At 39.1% G+C, this 3352-nt stretch overlaps 1 long non-coding RNA gene across 1 annotated transcript in view; it reads left to right on the forward strand.

Annotated features, from left to right (window-relative positions):
• The window catches only part of LOC112105898, a 123744-nt gene extending 120683 nt beyond the window's left edge, over positions 1 to 3061 (forward strand). The window contains exon 4 of the long non-coding RNA XR_003369814.1: positions 2320 to 3061. This is a non-coding gene — a long non-coding RNA (uncharacterized LOC112105898). The remainder of the gene's footprint in view (positions 1 to 2319) is intronic.
• The last annotated feature ends 291 nt before the right edge of the window (positions 3062 to 3352 follow it).

Below are 3352 nucleotides of genomic sequence, written 5' to 3' on the forward strand. Positions count from 1 at the left end.
GGGTCCTCTTTTTTTATTTAATAGATATGGTAACCCTAAGCAGCAACTAAGAAGATTTTGGAACTGAAAGCTCAGGGTCAAAGTCTGTGCTGATCATATAAAAGTGGTGCTTAGGGCAGTGCAAAGTGAGGTTACAGAGAACACAAGGTGACACAAACCTACTTAGTGACTCTGCAAATCGGATGTGGTCTGAGAAATAGCAGCTTACACTAGTTCTGTGCTTCCCCAAATGCAAACTCCACACAGTCACACATCCTGCTTAGGGGTAGCCTTCTTCATCAGACTCACTGTCACAATACTGTTGCATGAAGTGCACTAGCAGGATAACTGGGCTGGGTAAACGTGCAGATATATTTGGTTAACATGTCCAGGAGAACACATGAAACTGGCACACTGACAGCAGTACAGCTGTGCCTCCACATGTTTAGTGTAAATAGAAGAAGGCTGCAACAAGGGGCTGATAACAACTGACCTGTTATCTGTAGTGAGCTGACAATGCTCAGTACTAGTGCCTGAGGCCTATATAGCAGATGAGTGGGTGGTCACTCTGAGGATTGGATCACCCTAACATTATTATTCTTTGGTTCATAAAATGGATTTCACATTACAATAAGAGGCTGCAGAAAGGCCATATATCACTGCTGAGCAAAGAGTAGGGCTGACAAAAACAGGTTTATTATAAACATGAATGTGATAAGCGTGATAATGTGACATCAATAGTCATATGTATGTTGGTCAGATCTCCATTTTGACAACAGCAGCTAACCCATTAGACATTATTAACATGGTAAAGAGAAGTATTTTGTGGTAGAATGAATAGAGTGATATTCCTCCACGTAACAGCAGGAGCCTATAGCCAGCAACTGTCACGAGTACATAACCCTTTCCATAATTTATGGTGCCAATCATGAACAAATATATAGGAAAAAGAAAATGGTAGCTAAGACCCCATTTGCATGATGGAGGAGGAAATTGCCACTTATATGTGTAATTTAAGCATGGCAGTGAAGAAAAATATGAACTAGAATAAGGAATTCATATTGTCTCATGGTTCTTTCTGTAAATAACCTCTTTTTGTGTAGCTGTTTGTGATAAACACATTAATAAAACCATGACCTCATAGCAGTGGGGACTACTGAAGACTGAAAAACAATAGACAATAGTACCACAGGGTTACTTCAAAAGAACAAAGTTTGATTCAGAGAAAAAGCTGGATGAAAGGTTACAAGGTTAATTAACCTAGCACTTTTCTGTGAAAGAACTGAACACGTCAGATGGCTAGATAATGACCTTTCCATAATGTTCAGTTATGGCAATTGCTCCTCTGCACTGGGTGTGGTATGTTTGCTTTATAATTTTCAGAAGTATTTTATAGTTGTTCAGTGGTCAGATTTTATACAAGTGGATATGGATAAACAAGAAGAGTCTATTATGCCGTAGGAAATGGGAAACATGGCCAATAAGGAGCCTTTATAAATCCATTTTAAGTGAACAGACCTGGTAGTGACTTGAAGCCAAGTCTACACAAGAACAAGCCCAATAAGAGAGCCAAGATATTATCCTGGTAGTAAATAACTATGAACTGCAGGATTAGGCATCATAATGAGCATGGAAACTATTCTTTGGGTTGTTATACAGATATAATTACTCTATTATAAAATACAAAAACATTCTTTTTATATGTGCCCTGTTTCTGAAGAAATTTAGAAACAAAATATACACTGGGAGTCCTTATATGTGCCACTTACTGCTTTTCCTGCTATTTATGATTTTTCCCTATAAATAGGATGGGGAATTTTCAAAAGTAGCACTTAAGATGTTATTTTAAAACGTTAGTTTTTAAAGGCTGTGAATTGTATTGGAAAATTCTTGATCATAACTTTTTTGTGTTGATCAAGTAAAGCGTTCAGTAACAAGTATGGTTTCCATTGAACGTTTTCATGCATGTAGATCTTGGTATGCCTTCTGTTAGTAGCACACTTTGCACTCTCTAGCCCTCCTAGTCATCATTATGACCAGTAAAGAATGGCACCATTGGCTTGGTATGTACACTGTGCTCTGCACACTGCTTAAACTTGCTGTCAAATGACTCCTTAAATGAAAATTGGGATGCTGAAAATTATAGTAGTGGTGACACTATACTTCCAGTTCCACTGCATGCAGGTGCAGATCACTGGGAACCGGGTCTCACGTAGAACAAAGAACTTGTAGGCCAGGCCATGTCATCCTCTTCCTTCCTCCTGCCTCAAGTACAACATGTTTTTTCATGACACTGATTTCCTGCGGTCTCATCTTCTCATTTTCCTGTTTTCCCTCCAGGCTGGATACTGCTGACAATGTTTGCTCCTGCCCCAGGCCAGAGGCAACCAACCAAGGCACCCTTTCTTAGACTACCAGGCAGGTCAAATTACCCAATTATCCTTGCGGTATTTCAGTTCAATATCAGCCAGTCTGTAGCTAGTACACATAATTGCTTTAGATCTTGTTTTGACAAACAGCGTGTTTAAACACAGGTTATGCTGTCATTTTCTGTAGCCATTTTAAAAAAAATATCAGCAGTTAATGAAACAAGCTGTCATCAGGCAGCCATACTACCAAAGTGACATGAAAACTGAATGCATGCACTGTTTGTTTGTAGACTTTCACATACGTTTGGACCTAGTGATAATTTGTTTTTCTTTCTGCAGTTTAATATTGTTTGGTCTAGCTTGAAATGTGGCAGTCATGACATCAACATTTACAAAAAGCTATACTTTATAGCAAGCTTTAATAGACATCATTCAAGGTTTGGACAAGATTTCTTATAAGGCAATCTGCTCCAAATCCATCCCACATCCTCCAATGCCCATTTTGGGTGAGCTATTTCCATCTTCTATAACTATACAGATGTGTTCCATGTGTAGCCAAATGAAATCATTGAGATGAAGTCTGACATGAAATGCTTGAAAGTTGTTACAAATGTCTGTTAAAAGATTGTGTGCTGTTAATGTGGATTTTGAGATATTAAAGGATCAACTCAGAGAAATGTATACAGTATAGCTTGAGTTCACAAGACATGAGAAAGTGCAGAATCAAATCTGTTTTCAAGCTTCATGGGGATAATTTTACATAGACATGCTGTGGACCAGGTGGCGTGTTCCTCTGCTATATGGTGTGGATGAGAGAAGAGAAGGGGAAAAGGAGAAGGAAAGACTTCTAAGCTAGTAGAAACGGGAAATAGTGAACCTGCATCATTCTTTCTCCCCTTTCCTGCTTTGCATTCAGAATCCCCTCTGAATGGCTGGAATCCACTGGTTTGGTGGGAGGGTGTTTTGGGCCTGGAAGAGGAATAGCTGCTCTGTGTAGCATGCTG

The sequence above is a fragment of the Terrapene carolina genome, unplaced genomic scaffold (assembly GCF_002925995.2).
Source record: "Terrapene carolina triunguis isolate 2854851 unplaced genomic scaffold, T_m_triunguis-2.0 Scaffold32, whole genome shotgun sequence".
Lineage (NCBI taxonomy): Eukaryota > Metazoa > Chordata > Testudines > Emydidae > Terrapene > Terrapene triunguis.